The sequence below is a fragment of the Hyaena hyaena genome, unplaced genomic scaffold (genome assembly GCF_003009895.1).
Source record: "Hyaena hyaena isolate Hyena2069 unplaced genomic scaffold, ASM300989v1 scaffold_18, whole genome shotgun sequence".
Classification (NCBI taxonomy): Eukaryota; Metazoa; Chordata; class Mammalia; order Carnivora; family Hyaenidae; genus Hyaena; species Hyaena hyaena.
The window spans coordinates 7,144,594-7,163,544 of NW_024080649.1; the positions used below are offsets into that span (position 1 = coordinate 7,144,594).

The following is an 18,951-nucleotide window of genomic DNA, read 5'->3' on the forward strand; positions in this document are numbered from 1 at the left end:
CTCAGCTCTAGGAGGAGCTCCCTGCCCCAGTCCTGACTTAACTGTCCACTGGCTTCTTCGTACCCCTAACCCCACCGTGCGCTCCCGGCCTCTGCGCTACCTGGAGACCCCAGCCCCGCTCCTCTTAGCCACAGGCTGTCTTTGCATCATCAGCACCTCGCTCCTCTTTCCCCTACTTGGCACTGCCCCCTAGCCACCCCTAATGTCCCAGTTCTCTCCCATAAGACCTAACAGCTTGACCTCCTTCCCACTTTGGAGAAACTGAGGCATGACATAAACCAGGAACTTGGCCAAGACCATGCTCCAGTCCTTCGGGGGCTGGCCTGAGCCCATGCCTTGAAATGGAAGTCATTTTTTTTTTCCTCTCTAACTGGACCAAACTTCCCAGCCCCCTGCTGCAGCTCTGGGCTAAGCTCACTTTAGGTTCTCCTTTAGCTTTCTACCCCTTCTGTTAACCCCCTTCTCCTTCCCACAGCCCACTTCAAGCCCTCTCTGCTTGTAGAGAGTCACCCACCCAATTGCTTGTTTGTTCAAGTTAGCCTTTCCATTTCTGTTTCTTGCCAACTGCATCCATCTCCCATCTTGCCTCTTGCTTTACAGCTGCGTAGAGCACTGAAGAACAGAGTCTAATGTATTAGGGGGGTGGCAGAAAAGGACTGGCAGCCTCTTCCAGCCAAAGCTGCTGATGGGGGTTCAGGGCATTTTGGGGCCTCTGCGAAACAGTCGTTTCTAGCCAGTAACTCACACTCCCATCTTATCTTTGGGACAGTTGTCTAGAAGCTGGTGGGTCATCCTTCCCTCTTATTATGCCTGGTGGGCTCTGAAGTCCCTTTGAGATGGAGGGAACCTCTTACCTTGGTGGCATAAGAAGAGTCCAGGAGACCACACCCCTAAAACTTATCTTGATTCTGCTGCTAACTTTGGAGGGGGGTGCCAGGTCAAGGAAGGATGCCTACTAGATGCCCCGAGCTCATTGTGGAGGAAAGCACAGTGTCTCTTGTAGGCGGTGATCTCAAGTTTAGTCTTGGTGTTCAGGATCTGAAGGGAAGAGGGAACTAGGGCTCAGAGAGGTGGCACAGACTTGCCTGATTTAGCTTTTTGTTTTCTAGTTTTCCTTTGGCAAATTTGCCTTTGGGTCGCCCCTTTCCAGCCCAGTCCTCTGGAAAGTAGGAGGAGGGAGGCAAGTAGGGGGAGGAAGGGAAATCTTGGAGCCATCAGGAAGGCTCAGAAGGCTCTGGGACTTTGCTGGGGTCCTGAATGAGCAATCTTGATCTGAACCAGATGGTTGGATGCTTCAGCACCCCCTCTTTAATCCCTCCCCCTTGGCTGTGAATAGGACGCCTTTAACCTTGTAACTTGAGATTAGAGAAAGGGAGGCCAGGGGGCCAACTGTCTGTGTGTGTGTTTATGTCTGCATCTGCACACTTGTGTGCAAGCTTGCCAGGGGCCTGTGGGAATGACCCTTCCCAGGAATGCATTGTTGTGATGTGCTGTGGCTTGTTCATGGCCCTCTAGGAACTTTCTGAGCCCAAACCCCCCAGTAGGGCCAATTTCCAGACCCCTAAGAACCAGTGGCCATGGCCATGCTTTGTGGGAGCATTTCCCCACATGCCAAGCTTCTGGACCTGAGACATGCCTCAGGTGAGGATTACTCTTCTTGAGAAACTACCTGTGATTGAGATGTCCAAAATAGCAGCATTGGGGATGGGTTTCCAGAACTTCTCTTTTCCCCATTCATGGCAAGAGAAGGTTTGAGGGGTAGGAGTCTGGGAAGAGGGGTGGAAAGTGATTCCTTTTACTTCTTTTATGCCACATCCTGCCTTGTGTATTTGATTTGGGCCCCCATTAGACTGTGCAAGGTCTTCAAATGTGTGTTCTATAAATCTTTGAGTTAAAACAGAGGGTCATGTGGTTAAAGGTTTAGGGCAAGATTCCTTATTGTAGTGGAGCAGACATCAGAATCCTCTAGAGAACTTTTTAAGGCACAGATTGCTGGGCCCCACTCCCAGAGTTTTCTGATTCAGTCACTCTGGGTGGGGTCTAGAATTTGCATTTCTGCTCAGCTCCTTAGGGATAACACTTTGAGAATCACTGGTTTGGGCTATTATAGTTGCTTGGGAGATTAATCCAGGCAGATGCAAGTCTTAAGAGGGACTTCCTTCCACTTTGCTTCCCAACCCAGGCTGTTCTGGCTGCTGCACTGGGTTAGCCTTTCCTTTTGTTCTCCTGCTGCCTAGTGTTGGCTAGGTTAATGGCAGGGGTGACTTGCGGTACTGCGCTCCCTGTCCCACTATAACCACGGAGCGGATACCACTCCATGGTTATTTGAAGAAAGGCCCCACAAAAGCAGGACATTTAGGAACTAAAGCTTTGGAAAAGGGATGGCTGTGTGGACATGGGAAGGCAGACGCTGAACCATACCACACTTTCTATGACTCTGTCTCTCAGGCTGAGCAGGTTGGAGTATCTGCAAGGTGAAGCACTGTCATGGCCATGCACCTGACAGGACACGTGATAATCTCTGAAATTTGGAAAAAAGGAATCCATTACATTGTGCTTTTACTTTGTGAAGCATTTTCCTCCTGTTGTTTTTCAGGAGGTTTATAAGGCCGATCCAGATCCAGGTGGGGTTACAGAGGAACAGAGAGATGCACTATGGGTCACCCCACAAGCCCTAGGACTCCTGACTCCAGCCCTCCGATAGAGCTCCACTAAACCAGCTACTGATAGCTGGAATAATGGCTGGAGTTTCCTGTGTGCTTAGCTACTGGCCAGGCACTGTGCTAGATGCTCTCACACGTTAGCTCATCAAATCCTCACAGCAACATTGCAAGTTTGGTATCATTGCCACTACTTCATAGATGAAGAACTGAGACTTACAGAACTTATGAGCCTTGCCCAAACTCAGACAGCTCGTAAGTGGAGGATCTGGAATTCAAACTGAGGTCTTTGTGGTGGCATGCTCCACATTCTTGGTCACTCGATGTCTGTTTTGCCCGGTAAGCCTCTAATTGTCCTTTGGGTCATCTGCCCCCCACAGTCTGGTGAATTTTACTGAATCTGGAACTCTGCTGGGTGTTGTGGAGGGGATAAGCACCAAGTCACTGTCCTCTGGGAGGGGCTAAGCCAAGTACACCAGTGTCTACCATGGAAGGCAGAGGGGCAGCTAGTGGCTTGTTCGTTTACAGGAAGCAGAAGCTATCCCCGTAGAGGGTTCAGAGGATGAGCCCCGAAGGGGCAGGTAGAGCTTCACCAGTGCCTCTGGGCTGGTGTGCAGGCCAACAGGTCCAGGGGGAGGCTATCATGGCACTTATATATAGGGAGTTTTCCGTTTTGGCTGGGACGTAGGAAATGTATGTCAAAAAGCGCTAAGACTATCCTGTTTGGTTACAATAACAACTTGGCTGACTTTGGCAGGAAAGATTTTCCTTAGAAGATTGTAGGGACTCCTGGAATCAGAGAGATGACTCAACACCCGTGTCCCTTCCAGAGTCTCAGAGTGGACACAGCAGGAAACAAAGGCCAGCTGATTTCAAGGTACCACCGTTGCCAGGATAAATCTGCTGCAGCCATAGTCAGTAATTTTGTTACCATAACTTGGGATGCACATCCCAGGGAGGAAATGATTGGTCCAGCCGGGCGGGGAGGGTAGGCAGTTCCCCCCACCCCCACACTGTGTCCAAAAGTTAAGTCCCCGGAAGAAGAAGAAATGGACACTACAGGAGATCAGTCCAGAAAGCCACTAGGTGAGGACATAGATTGGTAGGCAGCACATGGAGCACTTATTTCTGACAAGTTACTGAGTAGGCAGGGGGCAGACTGGCAGCAGGGTATAGTGGGTTATAAGGGGACAAGAAAAGAAGGGAGAGAGGAAATGGAAAACTAAGTAGATAAGGTTTAGGTGAGACATAATAAAAGCTCGAAATTTGGCAGTAAGAATGGAAAAGAAGAGACTGATTCTAGAGAAATTGTGAAAGTAGATATCATCTTGTGGAACAGACACTTGATTGGCTGGGGTTGGACATTTCAGGGTGATGAGGTCGGTCCCTTTAGCAGATACAGGGAAGTCAGGAGGAGGAAGAGTTTGCAGGAGAAGATGATGTGGCCTTGCTTTGGAGGAGCTGCACACGATACTGATGGCATATCCAGAACCCTGGGGAGCTCATTACTCCTGTTTAAACGCTCCCTGAAGTTTGGGGCCTCAGTCCTGAGGAGGTGGGGCCCCAAAGCCACAGGAGCCCTGTACTTCCTGAAAGAAGCTGGGGCTCCATGGCCCAGGCTGAGCATGCCTGAGTCTCTTCTCTCTGCACACATGAGCCTGGTATGGGCTTCTTCTTCCTTCCCCTTTCCCTCAGTTCCCTGCCCCATGTTTCGCACACCTGAGCCCTTACTAACTCAGGGGCCTAGCTCACTTCTCTGGGGACCTGGGTTTTCAGGTTTTTCTTCTTTTCTTCTCAGGGTGCTTGTTAACAATAAGTCATTGCTATTAGGGCAGACATTTCCAAGTGATATTTCCAAAGGGGAGGGTCTGAACTTGTTATCTGGGAGAGCAGGCTTTTCCTCCTATTGTTCTGTGCTCACCAGGGATGCCTATGTGTGTCCCTAACCAGCCATTCTAGAGTACTTCTTGGTGTTGATTTATAAATCATTATTGTAATTACAGCATATTGTCAGTGGAGCCTTCATGTTGTCATTGCAGATCTCCTCTAAGGCTCCAGGGCATAGGCTGGGCTATGGGCCACCCCAACTTTCTGGCTGAAAACTGGAGACATTTTTTTCTTACAGGAATAGGAAGGAGAGATCAGGGTCTTCTCTGGGGTGGGGGACAGGAGCAGCTATGCCAGAGGGTACTTTATCCCTACAGATCCTCAGAGAGAAGGTCATCTTTCTGGAGTGAAGAGGACTCTTCCCCTCAGCTCCAGCTGTTGGCATTCAAATATATGTGATATTTTGCAGTCTGTAAATACAGTGCATAGTACCACGTACAATAAGGTGAACCAAGAACAAGGGAAATTTAGAGAAAAATATCATTCTAATTTTGATACGAATGCTAAGTTTTTATTTGTGTATAGTAACATTAAAACAAAACAAGTAGTTTTGGAATCGAATGTTAAAAGCATTTTCAACCCAGCTTTTTCCTTTGAGGGGAATGTGACTCTGCAAGAGAGGAAGTCCAGGGAGGGAGTCATTTACTGGATGCTGAGGTGGGAGGGGAGCCAGAGCCAGTGAGTCTCCTGCCCTGAGGGGCTTTGTTCTCTATCCCGTAGTCCTGTTTTTCATCTCTTCCTGGATTATCATCTTTGCCCATTAGGGTCTCTTTTCTCTCCTTCTCTTCCTCTGTAGAGTCAGAGTAGGAAACATGCCAGAAGGACACAAAAGTAGCTCCACTTTTGTGCATTTCATGGGTGAGACCCTTCCTGCTCCCCAAAGATCAGCCTTGCAGGACTTGAGAGAGGGCAGGGGACCCTGGGGTATTGTGGTATGACCTAAGGACCCGAGAGAGCAGTCCTTGTCCAGCTCTGCCCTTTCTAGAATCCTTCAGCTGTTAAGTCTTAGCACCACCAGTAGGCAACAACCTCCCAGCCTGAACAGATCAGTAGCCTTCTGAGGATGAAAATCAGTAACGAATGCAAATAGCTAATTGGTCTAGGGGGAGCTGCTCTGGTGAGGAAAAATCAACAAGTTATTTATTTGTGTGGCTAAAGGGAATTTGGAGAGGTAGTGAAGAGGGGAGGGTGAGAGGTGGATTATAGGAAAAGGCACAGGTGGGGGAATTGGGGGATGGGCTGAAGATGCCCCCTCCTCTCTCCTGTCTCCCCCACAGCTCCACCCCCACTCCCTCCTTCTTTGCAAGACTTCTTTGGGTTGAAAGGGACATTAGTAGAACTTTGAATCTCCCCTGACCCGTAAATGGAGTTCCCCCCAACCCTCGTTCCTACCCAAATTCAGTTAAAGACAAGATACCAATCCTTTGATGCTAATGGTGAACTAGAACCAGAGTCAGGAGGAAATGAAAGTCTCTGTGGGCCTGTGCTGAGTCCTTTGGCTGTACAAGTAAAAAGCAGCCAAAGGGACTGAGGCTATACAGGCAAGTCAGGGGAAGGGAGAAAGCCCCTGAGCTCCTCCTGGTTCCTCTCTTTCTTGAGTTCTTTAGGGAGCTGTGTTAGTCTAGGGTTGGCAGGGGGTGAGGGATTTTCCAAGGGTTGGCCTTCTCTCTGTCCTGTCCTGTCCCAGAGGGCTTGGTGTTTCCTTGGACTTATGCCTGTTTAGCCTCTGGGTTCTTGGGGCCTCTGGCATCACTTAGGAAGAGACCCTGGATATCACAGCATAGTGAAGGGGAAGAGGAGAGGAATTGGGACCCTGTTAAGGTACTTCTAGTGGAGAGGAGTGACAGCTTTCCTTAGGCAGGAAGATGCTGTGAAATGGGAAGTAAACAATTTACATCAAGAAGGTTCAGCCAAAGGCCAGTGTGGCAGCTGTTTGATGAAGGAACTTCCTCAGTGCTTGAAGAATAATTCACACTTGACCCTAAAAGCAGCAGTAGGCAAACTTGTAGGATGAATGCGAATTTTAATCTCTCAAGTGGTATTTTTGGTACGTAACACAGAAGAAACCTCACCTCACCTCCTTTTAAACCTGGGTAAGGTATTTTGGAAGGTGTCTTCTTCTACCCAAGCCACCTCTCCTGGTAATTCCTACCCCCCTGGAGTCTGTGGGCCACCCTTGCTCTTCATCCTGTGCAAAACAGGGAGCAGCCAGGCCTTCGCTGTTGGCAGCCAGTGAGGCCAACCAGAGGCCTGAGCTGGATGAGGACTGTAGAGCCTCAGGGCAGGACCTATTTTGCTTTTCTAAAGGGGAAGCAGCTTGTTTGGTCAGGGGACCCCCTCCATGATTTTCACAGCCCAGGGCCCATTCTGGTTGCATGCATGCAGGGCTCTTGCTGCCTTAGCTACCTACAGGGGATTTGACGCTTTGTGACCCAGGGCAAATCCCTGCCTCTCCCCAGGTCTCAGAGTCCAAATACAGAATTTAAAGACCTACTCAGGGACTCGCTCTCAAGCCATCCGGTAGACCCGGCAGAGGAACACCATGTCCTGAGTGGGGAGGTAATGCTGGGAGCCCAGGAAGCCACTATGTGGTCCAGACATTTATGGGATTCAGTTTGACTTTTCTTCTAACCTGCTTGGATACACTAAACAGCAGCCAGCCTGCTGTGGCATCTCTGGAGAATTTGGGCTCTTAGAGCCAAGACATGTGTCCCCAGGCCTCCCATTGTTCTCATTCCCACCTCCTAACCTGTGCTTTGATTCTGTCCTGAGTTCAGGCAGAAAAATCCATCTGGTCTCTCATCACATTCCTCCCTTCCTATACTGGCCACTGGTTAGGCCCCAGAGTAACTGTTTATAGGGTTCCTATTTTTTTCTGCTCCCAGTTCTCTTATGCCCAGGGCTTTACTCTAGCAAGGTTTTTTTTTCCCCCCAGAGCCAGGGTGGGAGGTGAGATCACAGGCTGATCACAGGAAGGGAGCACATCAGTGGCACAGATACAGAGCTGGTCTGCTAGGAGTTGAGAACACACCTGGGACAAGGTGGGGAGGGCTTCATAGTAGAGGAGAGGAGGGCTGTGAGGAAAAGCCCATACTCACCAGGATGCAAAGGGCTAAACTGAAAGTGCAGGGCACGACTATGTACCTTGAGGAGACGAGTTTGGACAGAGCATAAGGTTTCTTGGATAATTGCCCAAGAAGGAGGGCCAGGATAGAGGGGTCTGGCCAAGAAATGGGCCCCAAGACCCACCTTGGTGCAGGAAGGCATAGCCTTTCTTGCAGGACTGGCTAGTCACACAAGGATTGTGCTTGCAGGAAGTGTGGGAGGAGTTGTTAATGACTGTTTGTTCTCCACAGGCTGTGAGGCTGCCAAGGGTCAGTCTGATAAGAGGGAAGAGATAGACTCCTTGAGTTTTATATTCCCGACAGCTGCCTTCTCTCAGCCGGCCCCACAGATACTGACAGTCTATTGTGGCACTGCTCTTGGTCTAGCTCCTCTCCTTCCTGAAATACACAGTCCCTGGCTTCAGCCCAGCTGGGTTTCCCTGCCTGGCCGCCAGCTCCTGTTCCCATCTGTGGTCAGATGAGGCCTGCACTGGGGGAGGGGTCAGTCCTGGCAAGACCGAACCAATTCTGAGCCTGACTCCAGGGTGGGAAGCCACCCTAGGGTGAGGCTAGGGTTTTGGACTAAGCATCGACTTCTGGACCTGCTTGGTCCATTTTGATCTCAGAATTACCTTGCCATTCACCTAGCCCAGGTCTGGCATTCAGGTAGGTCTGGCTCTTCTGCTGGGAGGATTCAAAGATGGGGATCTGATGGGATTCACATTTGTGAAGATTACTTTGGCATCCCTGTGAACAATGCATTGGAGGGTTTCTAGTAGGTCTGGGGCTTCAGCAGTCAGGGGGCTACTGTAGGTGAAGGATGACAGTGCCTTGGATAGTATGATGGTGACAGACACATAGAACAGTAGAAAGATGAGAGGCTTAGGTGGTAAAAATCAGGTACACTTGGTACAAGGTTGGCTGAGGAAGATTGAAGGAAAGGAGGGCATAGATGGCTTCCAGGATTCAGGGTTGGATGGATGATGTCCCTTTCCCAGAAACTGGGAACACAGAAAAAGGACAAGGTTTGGGAGCTTAGAGCATACATGAGTTTAGTTTAGGGCAGGTTGAGTTTGAGGTGTTTTGGGGGTACCTCTAAGGTATGTCATCAAAGGGTGTCATCCAGAAATGAAGGGAATATATGGGTCTAGAATTCAGGGGAATGTTGGCATCATTTGAAATGCCAGATGTGACTCTTTATTTTTTTTTTAATTTTTTAATGTTTTATTTATTTCTGAGAAACAGAGAGAGAGAGACAGTGTGAGCAGGGGAGGGTCAGAGAGAGAGGGAGACACAGAATCTGAAACAGGATCCAGGCTCTGAGCTGTCAGCACAGAGCCTGACGCAGGGCTCGAACCCATGAACCATGAGATCTGACCTGAGCCGAAGTCGGACGCTTAACCGACTGAGCCACCCAGGCGCCCCCAGATGTGACTCTTTAACAGGTTGAGAAACAGGTTTGGAAGGGAATCCCCCAAAATCCATTGTCAGATATGCAATGGAATCGACTTACCATTGTATCCCAGAGCCAGGGTCTATATTCTCTACCTCTGCCTGATTCAGTTGGTTCAGGGCCTGGCCAGGCAGCAAAAGGCATAACACTCTCCCCCGCTGAGTCATCCATGTGGTTGAGGGACTCTCAGTGGACAGTGCTGACCCCGGACCACCCAGAAAGGCCATGCATGTCAGAGCCTCCCTCACCATCAGCATATCTGGACAGTGTCTCTGGCTGGAAAAGGAATAGGGTCCTTGCCAGAACTGATCCACTGGTGGGGTATACCAGGACTGCTTCTGTTTGTGTGGATTCTGAGCTGGTTTGACCTATCAGGGACAGAATTTTAGGGACAGGTTCAGATGGCAAGTTATACAGTAAGTGGCTTTTAGAAAATTCCTTTAAATGAAATGGAAGTTGGTTATACATGTGTGCAAGATTGGGTCATTTGGACTTCTGCAATTACAAAGACCAAAAATCCAACTCATAGTGCCTCAGGTTGACTCAGAGCTGAGGGTGTGGCTGGCCACATGCAGGGAAGATGGGAGGTGGGGCTCAACCAACATCCATCTTTCTGTATGACCACTGTGTCACCGCTGTGTGTGATGACACCACTCTTGGTTCCCATTGGCCTGCCGCCAGGGCTGGCCCTACCCCCACTATGGTGACTAAGTGCATTTGGGGCTCTGGTTGGCCAGGCCTGGGTTACATGGCACAGAAATGGAAATTTGAAGAGAGTTAAGTCCCCAAAGGGAGGTAGGGTTTTCATCCACTATGGAGACACCACATGTTGAGGCAGCTGGCAGTGCAAGGTGTACATTTGGACTCAGGGAGATCTTGTAAGTAGTTCTGTGGCCTGACTTACATGTCAAAGACACCACTGTGGACAAACTGATAAGGATTTATTGCCATTTATTAGCTTTCCTTGTTAAGAACTATATACTAAAATGTAGAATGGGGGATGCCTGGGTGGCTCAGTCTGTTATGTTAAGCGTCCAACTTCGGCTGAGGTCATGATCTCACAGTTCATGAGTTCCTCACCTCAGGGTCTGTGCTGACAGCTCAGAGCCTGGAGCCTGCTTCGGATTCTGTGTCTCCCTCGCTCTCTGCCCCTTCCTCACTCATCCGCTCACTCCCTCGCTCGCTCTGTCTCAAAAATAAATAAACATTAAAAATAATAATAAAATTAAATGTAGGATGGAACTTCAGATCATCGAGCCATTTCATTTACAGATCAGGAACCAGAAGTTGAGAAATTTGCCCACTGCCCTCATATCAGAAGGTGGAACCAAACCAGAACCCACATCATCTGACATAGGCTGGAGGCTCTTTCCATTGTAAAGTGGGAGGTTTTTTAGGTGTTTTCTCACTGTTTCAACTGCCCGTCCACAAAGAGTGATTCATCCCTTGGACTGCAGGTTAAAGAGCTAACACAAGCAGGTTATAGCCAAAGGTCCCTTCTTTGTGGTGGCCCAGGGCCATCTCCATGGCGGATAGTGTTACGCGGGTGTCTGTCTGAGAAGGGGAGACACTCACTGTGGCTTCAGACCGGTCCCAGTAAACAGAGGAGGCGTTGGCCCAACTTGCGGGCTTCTGCCCTGGTGCTGCTTTCATCAGCCCTTTTGGCTTCCTGAGCGTTCACTGTCTTCTGTATTGTTTCCTGGTGGGGCCTGGATAAGGATGTAGCTCTAGGGCTGTTGTGCTTTCTGGATTATGTTGGGCTATTGCCTCCTGGGGATAGTTGTGCGCCTCTGTTTTCTCCCTAGGAAGAGAACACCCAGGACTGTGGTGCCAGTTTTGGGAACAGATAGATAAATAGCATGATTTTGACTTCCACCTCCAATTTGTGAGGGAACAGATATTTGACTCAACTTGGCAGAGCCAGGGATGAGGTGTTGTAGAAAGAGCTCTGGACTTCGAGCTTCCAAATTAGAGAGAGGAGGCTTTACACTCATTCTGGCACAGGCTTCTTGCCTTGGGTGGGTCACTTCCCTGAGGCTCTGATCCAGAAAGGGAAGGCTGTCCTCATAAGGGACTTCAGGGGAATCTGAAAGCGTGAATGATATATTAACAAAATGCTGGAAGTTGTAGGAGCTTGAGGGCAATTCTCCCCAACTCCTTGGTGCTCAGAGAGTGAGGTGGGGCTCTTCTGAGTTGGGGACTGAATTCCTCTTTCATTCTTTTTTTTTTTTTTTTAATGTTTTATATATTTCTAGGAGACAGAGAGAGAGACAGCGTGAACAGGGGAGGGTCAGAGAGAGAGGGAGTCACAGACTGAAACAGGCTCCAGGCTCTGAGCTGGCAGTCAGCACAGAGCCCGACGCGGGGCTCAAACCCACGAGCCATGAGATCATGACCTAAGCGAAAGTCGGACACTTAACCAAGCCACCCAGGCGCCCCATGAATTCCTCTTTCATTCTGACCATCTTATCATACATCTTTCCTCCTGCCCTCCAGATATTTGTGGACAGTCAGGGAGTTCTTCCCTCCTGAAGTGTCTCCCAGCTCAAACTGACGAGTGTGCTCAGTCTGCCCCTCATGCTCATCTCCCGGAGGCACCCCCCCACCCCCCGCCTGTTTCTGCCTGGGGCCATGTTCTGAGTGGTCACCCAGCCTGGCTCACACCTCCATGTTCCCTTGGGCTTAGCCACAGTGTCTACTCTTGTCCCTGCCTCTCTCTTCTCAGTGAGGCTGAAACTCCTGGTACCTCAGGTATATACCACAGCTTACAGTCCTCGCTTATTTCGTCTTGGCAGGGACTACTTGAGGCAAGTGGTGCAAGCATTATCATGCTCATTTTACAGATGGAGGACCTGGGGCCCAGAGAGTTATGATCTGCCCAAAGACACAACTGTCAAATAGCAGAGCCAGTTCTGGAATTGAGGTCCTCTGGGGTTAGTCCAGAGTTCACTGTTAAATGTTAGCTCATAGGCACATATTAGGGTGGGGATGCCCCGGTCTCACCAGAGAAGCAAAGTGCTTGAAAGCAGGCCCTGGGACCCCCTCTTCATAGGCCCCAGATCACCCCTGCATAGCTCTAGTTCTAAACAAGTACATCCCTGTATAACAACAAACCGTAATAAGCCAGACAACAGAGACTGCTTCCTGGGGACCACTGTAATAGACCCTGGTCTGTGTATTCCCACTTCCACATCCCCCTGAAGTTGACATCAGCAATGCTTATCATGATGGATATCATCTTAGCCCCATCCAGGGGGATGAATCACTTCTGGAGAATAGGACTGGGGAGGGTTCCTTGCTCCCACACCCTGACTCCCCTTACCTGGGAGTGAGCCTCAGAGGCAGTGCAAGGTAACAGCTAATATTGCCACTTTCCAGAGGTGGTGAAGTGTATTACCCAGCAACCCTGAGGATGTTCTGTATCCCAGGGGCCCTGCCTGAGTCAGTCACAGCATATTATCGACTCCTCAGTAAAGAAGAAGATTGCTCAAGCAGAGCAAGGGAGAAATGAAAGCAAGTATTGGCCATGGCCCAGCCCAGTGCTGGGCTCTCCAGTTTAATGGCCACTTGCTCTCTGCCTCCTGAAATGACACAGGGAAAACAGAGACAGGATAGTGGTGCTTCCCAAAGCTGCCTGTGGAGTTGGTGCTGGAAATCGCTGATGAGCACAGACTCATGGCCTCTAAGTGGAACTTCCAAGGTCTCTGTTGGAAAGGCAACATCCAGAAGACACAGTGACCAAGTACTGGGCCCAACTCTGGGCCCCTCTATCCTTTTACTCCGCTTCTATCTCCACTCCCAAGGGAGAGAGAAGACAGCATTTCCCTTTAATCTCCTGTCCAAGCATGGCTACAACACCTTCTTTGGGTTTCCATTAGCATAGCTACCATTGGCTGACCTTTCTAAACGACATTACTAAATATAAAAGAAGAACAAAACAAAGCTAAAGATAGAGAATAAAAGCAGCCTGACTCAAGAGTGCAGACGACTGGTTTGTTTTTGGGGTTTTCAGAGTACTCTGCCACAGGAGATACCTACCTCCAGGCCAGCATAACTCTACATGCCCTTCTGCCAGAGTCTCTGGCCTCCTAGTGCTGACCTGTCTCCCTGTCTTAGGCAACCCTTAGGACCCATACTACCATGAATCCTCTCCAAGAGAGCTGGACTATCTCCTGAGCAAGTGCCTGGCCCACCCTCCTCTCTATCCAGGGCTTGCTGGATCCTTCCGGGGTCCCAGGGGATTAGCATCTACATAGCTGTACCCTATAGGAGTTCTATCTTATTCTGAGTAAGCCTTGCAATAGGACCCATCTCTTGACACAGTGCTCATGCCCCAGCTTAGCCCACAGCTGCCATTGAAGGGCTGGCGGTTTTTGTCAGGAATTGTACAAGTCTCCCCACCTGGTTCCTTCCTCCCACTGGGCTACAAGAATAGAAACTGGTAAGAAGTGGGCCTAGTCAATGGAAGTTTTTTGGCTGGATTAGGGAATAGATTGTCTGGGTTTAGAAACAAAAGCCAAAAAAAAAAAAAACCGCACTGAAGATGAGGTGCCTGGGTGGCTCAGTCGGTTAAGTGTCCGACTTCGGCTCAAGTCATAATAATCTCATGGTTCGTGGGTTCGAGGCCCGCGTCTGGCTCTGTGCTGACAGCTCAGAGCCTGGAGCCTGTTTCAGATTCTGTCTCTCCCTCTCTCTCTGACCCTCCCCTGCTCATGCTGTCTTTCTCTCAGAAATAAATAAAACATTAAAAATTTAAAAAAAAAAAAAACACAGAAACAAAACACTGAAGTCATCTAGTGTTGATGCAGGAAGTAGACGTTAGCCTGGTCATAAAGCTGCATTTCCAGCCTTCAGCACTGCCTCTGTGTCCTGCCTGGCATCTGAGTGATGCCCAGGAGCCAGGTCTCCACACTCCAAACTTCTGCCTGCCAGCATGCACAGTGTTCCCATTTCATACCAAATGTTCAGATGAAGACACAGAAAATTAAAAGAACCACCACTTCACAAGGAAATGTAGGAGCAGGATGGATAGAAAAAGGGAGGTTGTCATCAGTTACAGCTTGCTGTCCCCCCTGCTAAGTTTGGAGCCCTTTAGAGAAATTTGCCCAGTGCAAAAAAGGCTTCCATGCCTGCAGCCCAGGCTGTCACCTTCATGGCCCCGGAGGCTCTGGCAGACATTCCACCTGGGTAGCCTGGCTGCGCCATGAGGACTGAAAAGCCAGAATCCCTACAGGCCCAGTGGAAGAGGTGTGGCATATTCCTGGGGCTGATGACAGAGCCTTGCTCCCACCAGTACCTTTAAGCATGATGTGAGCCCTCGCTAAGTGAACATTCTACTCCTGACTTCCGGCCCCTGAGCTGGGAGAGGGGAAAATGCTAGAACAAGTGCTGGTGCATCTGGCAGAGCATTGTTTCTGGACCCACACGTCCCGGAAGCTCTGTCAGCATTCTTGGGGTCATAGCTTGTCCTCTGCATTGGAGCAGTAGCAAAGGCCATCCCATGATGCTACCCAGGAAGAACTGGTGGCTTCCCTCTGGTTTGCCAAGGGCCTGGAACCTTGGTGGGTTGTGCACATGCAGTGACAGTCCAGACCTGTCACCCGGCTTCGTGGGCCCCTTTCTTGCAGGTACACAGTACTGGCAGTTGGGTTATGACCTTTTCTCTAGCATTCTCTCCCCTATCCTCCATCCCACAGAGGATGTGGGGGTAGATGCTAGAGTTTTAAGTGAAGTCCTTCAACTCAGTCTGGGCCAAGACCTAGCTGGAGTTTGAGCCACAGAGACTGTGGTCTGCAAACTTCTAGAAGAATAGCTTCTCCTTTCTTTAGGTGTGCACTGGCAAGACTTGCATGTGCCATAGCTCAGCCCTTCTCCATCATCCCCTGCTGGGGTCTAGTGGGCCTGAGCCTTCTTGCAGGTGGAGGGAAGGAAGAACCCCTTGTCGTGGTGCCACCCCTGGGTGGCCAGCTGCCTGGAGGGGTTGAGGAAGTCCTCAAAACAGAGGATCTCCATTCCCTGCTTTTTAACAGAGCAAGAGCCACAAGGCCATTGAAAGAAGGGTTTTGCTAAGGGACAGTGGATGCAGCTATATAAGAGAGGAGAGGGACTGGGGCCCTCTCCATGCTGTCAGCCACTCCCTGGTAGCAATTATATCTGTTGAATGAATGCATCTTCTTTTTTTTTTTTTTTTAATATTTTATTTATTTCTAGGAGAGAGAGAGAGAGAGACAGCATGAGCAGGGGATGGTCAGAGAGAGAGGGAGTCACAGACTCCGAAACAGGCTCCAGGCTCTGAACTGGTAGTCAGCACAGAGCCCGACGCGGGGCTCGAACCCACGAACCGCGAGATCATGACCTAAGCGAAAGTCGGACACTTAACCGACTAAGCCACCCAGGCTCCGCGAATGAATGCATCTTCTGCTCTTCTCTTGAGATTCAAAGCATTCCCCAATATCCAGACACACGCAGAAGGAAAAGGAAGCCCCAACAGCTTTTCTGTGGCTCTTCATTATACATCTATGGTGTGACTGTGATCTGAACCATAAACAGTGATGAATGGCCAAGCCACCCGGCACTTTGTTATCTTTAAAGAAAATCCGAGCTGATTATTGGTACCCTAGTCCCCTGTTCCCTGGGAGGTGATATGATCAAGTTTAATTGTCCCAGGGAGGCAGAGTTGGGCACTAAGATCTAAGTTCTGAGCTACTATTTCATTTATCCCATTCCTGCTTTCTCTAAAAGTCCCCAGAGAAACTTTGATTTATTTTCTAAACTCCTACCTTCAGGGTCTTCTACCTGTCTCCTGCCTCTCCTAATGTCTGAGGTTTACAGCCATATGGAGAAACTTCTTTAACTGTGTCTTTTGTAGAATCTTGCTGCTGACTGTGGCTAGAGAGCCCATAGACAAGTATGGTTGGGCCAAGGGGAGCTGTTTAGAACCGGCTCAGGGCAGGCCTGTGTTCCATATGGTCTAATGAAGTGGCAGCTGGGGAAGATGTGACAGGCCCTGTGACCCACAAATCTGCCACAGGATAGACCTAGCACACCTCTCTGCATAGCCTGGGGTAAGGGTCAGCCAGGGCAGAGCTGACTATGAGATCTCCGGTCTACATGTCCACCCCACCTTCCTGGAAGCTGCTGCCCGACACTATGAGGACAAGGGGCAGTGCCTGTGGGAAAGGAAGCTCTGGAGCAAGACCCTGGTGATGCTGACCCAGGGAAGACTGGAGATGGGGTAGGGTGCTGAGGGACCTGAGCCAGGGCTGTGCAGTGGGGATTATCCTCATGATGCCTATCCAGGGTCATGGGGCTCCAGCCCAGAAGAGTTGCCCCAAACTGGGGCTGACAGAACTGTGGCCCTAAACCCACCCAACCCAGGAGCACAGGCTCTGAGCTAGAAGCTTTCACCTTTCATCCTTACAAAAACTGTTACAGAGATGGATGAGATTCCCATTTGACAGATAAGACACAGATCAGAAAGGTTAAATGGTTAATTACTTGTCAGTTAATAGCTGACAAGTAGCAAAGCCAGAATGTGAGTCCAAGTTTTTCCAGGGGCTTTCTTCTATGGGGAGGCTTGACTGGAAAGGGGCTTTGAGCTGGAGCAAACAGATGGGAGATCTTCCAAGACCTGGCTAGGGGGAAATGCAGCCAGTAGCCTGCAGTGCCTAGGGGAATGACTGGAGAGAGTTCATTTTAGCACGCGTGGTGTGTCCCTGCTGACAGAAACTTAAGACTGGGGCCCTTTGGCCATTTATAAAACATCTTTTCCATTGCCTCTGACTTGCTAAATCTGGTTTGTACCTAAGGCCACATGTTTCTTGGTGGTCCACAAGAAGGAGAAAGCTTTCACTTCTAGAATGTCAGAACTGAAAGAGTGGGGGCAGAATATAATTATCTCTTCCATCTGCATACTTATATAATGATTTATAAAATGATTTCAAAGCATTTCTTTATTACCATGACTTCTTCTAATTCTTATAATCCTGGGGTTGTATGTGGAGATGATACTCAGCTGAACAAGTATTTTTTTGATGTAGGCCGGTGCTAGGTCCCACAGGGATACAGAAATGATGAATTAAAAACATGGCCTTTGTACAACTAGAGTTTGTATTTTGAGTGAAGGAGATAGACAAATATGTGTCTTTTTAGCCTCTGTATATGATCTTAATAAAATATGGGCCAGATTTGGCCTGTGGTCCAAACTAGTTCATAACCCCTAGAGGATAGGGTATAGTGAGAGATGAGGCTTAAGAAGGTGGCCTGATTTAGGCTTGCTATGCTAAAGAGGTTGATGTTGGCCCTAATGGGTGCCCTATCTCATGCTTTTGAATGCAGGAAGATAGATGATGAGTTTGTTAAGTCTGAAGTGTCATAAGGACATGCTGAAGAGGCAATTGAGAATGTAGGTCTAAAACTCAGATTAGAAGGCAGCAACCGATTTGGAAGGGTTAGGTAAGGGAAAGAAGCAAAAAGGGCTGAGGGCAGAACCTTTGGGATGCATTACAAGCCTAATGAGACAAGCAAGTGTCTGATTCAAGAAAGTAGATTGTGATGACTTAGAAGTCAAAGTGGTGGACAGCAGTCCTCTCTATCTCACAGAGGAAGAGGGTGGAAATAGAATTACTTTCTTGTGATTGTTCAAGAATCTTGGCCTGAAAAGAAAAAGTGGCTTGCTGCCTAGTGACAGCCTGGACTAGAATTTGGCTCCTGAATCCACTGCTCTTCTTCTTCTTTTTTTTTTAAGTTTGTTTGTTTTTGTACTTATTTATTTAATTTATTTATTGGTTTGTTTATTTAAGTAATCACTACACCCAACATGGGGCTCAGACTCATTACCTCAAGATCAAGAGTCAAGAGTCACCTGCTCTTTTTTCTTTTTTTCTTTATTTTTTGAAAAAAAAAATTTTTTCAATGTCTATTTTTGAGAGAGAGAGAGAGCAAGGGGAGGGGAAGAGAGAAAGGGAGACACAGAATCCGAAGCAGGCTCCAGGCCCTGAGCTGTCAGCACAGAGCCTGATGTGGGGCTCAAACCCACGAATAGTGAGATCATGATCTGAGCTGAAGTGGGCCATTCAACCAACTGAGCCACTCAGGCACCCTTTCCTTTTTTTATTATTTTTTAAATTTTTAATGTTTTATTTATTTCTGAGAGAGACAGCATGAGCAGGGGAGGGTCAGAGAGAGGGAGACACAGAATCTGAAGCAGGCTCCAGGCTCTGAGCTGGCTGTCAGCAGAAAGCCCGACATAGGGCTCGAACCCACAAACTGTGAGATCATGACCTGAGCCCAAGTCGGACACTCAACTGACTGAGCCACCCAGGCGCCCCACCCCTTCCTTTTTTTAAATATTAGAGTTTCTTTGGTCTTTTTTTTTTAAGTTTACTTATTTTGAGAAAGAGAGTGCACAAGAGCAGGGAAGAGACAGAGAGAGGGAGAGAGAGAGAATTCTGAGCAGGCTCCATCTTGTCAGCACAGAGCCCAACACATGGCTTAATCCCACAGACAGTGTGATCATGACCTGAACTGAAATCAGGATCAGAGGCTCAACCGACTAAGCCACCAAGGCACCCCAAGAGTCGCCTGTCCTTTTAACTGAGCCAGCCAGGTGCCCCAATCCACCGCTCTCCTGATACAATTGAAACAAAAACCTGGGCCTGCTGTAGGCAGGCTGGAGACTCAAAGAGTCAGATGGGCCTTTCATCATGGGTAGCCTCATGGCCAATTTGCCTTTTTTCCTGGCCAGATAAAAGAGTGTGAAGTGGTCAGGTGGTATGGAAGAGGGGCTGATGGCTTGGGTGGCCTTCCCCTGTGAAGGCCTAGTCAGACCACATCTGAAAGATCCTGT

The 18,951-nt window shown here is 49.0% G+C and overlaps 1 protein-coding gene across 1 annotated transcript in view; it reads left to right on the top strand.

Annotated features, from left to right (window-relative positions):
- ST3GAL2 (ST3 beta-galactoside alpha-2,3-sialyltransferase 2) overlaps window positions 1-18,951 on the top strand; it is a 45,573-nt gene that overhangs the window by 435 nt on the left and 26,187 nt on the right. The gene's annotated exons all lie outside the window — the stretch shown is intronic.